We start from the raw sequence: 511 nt of genomic DNA, 5'->3' as shown, positions 1-511 counted from the left end.
ATAAATTCTTTCCTTGAGAGAATTTTTTTTATTTCTCCCTTTCGGTAATTACCTCTTCTTGGATTATTGCCGTATTTTATTCTTCAGTTTTGTTTTACTCTTGCATTCTTCCGTCAACAGATTCAGTTAGCAAGATGACGTAAGCATAGGATTTGGCGGATGTCTCGAGATGAATTCCATAGGCCTTTTCGACGAAGTTGGTATCGGTTTCTAAGTGAAGACGCTTCATGTTAAGAAGGGAATAAATTATGTTATTTCAGGAACAAGCAAGTAATATTATATTTTTAGAATATTCTACATTAAAAGAATCGAAGAGGATTACCGCCAAAGAAGACAACAAAGAGCTTAGGGTAATTTCCGAGTCTAAAAGAAAAGGGATTTTCTCCGACTGAATATTACATGTTGGTTTCCCAAATGACGCTGCTTTACGAAAGCGTACTGTGTGCGACATTTTTCGTTTCCTTTACTTTTATTTCTTTGAAATGAAAGTTCTAGAGGACATGATCGTGGG

Source organism: Penaeus monodon, chromosome 29 (genome assembly GCF_015228065.2).
Source record: "Penaeus monodon isolate SGIC_2016 chromosome 29, NSTDA_Pmon_1, whole genome shotgun sequence".
In the NCBI taxonomy this organism is placed as follows: Eukaryota; Metazoa; Arthropoda; class Malacostraca; order Decapoda; family Penaeidae; genus Penaeus; species Penaeus monodon.
The sequence above is the reverse complement of the archived record's forward strand: the minus strand, read 5'-3'. Positions refer to the sequence as shown.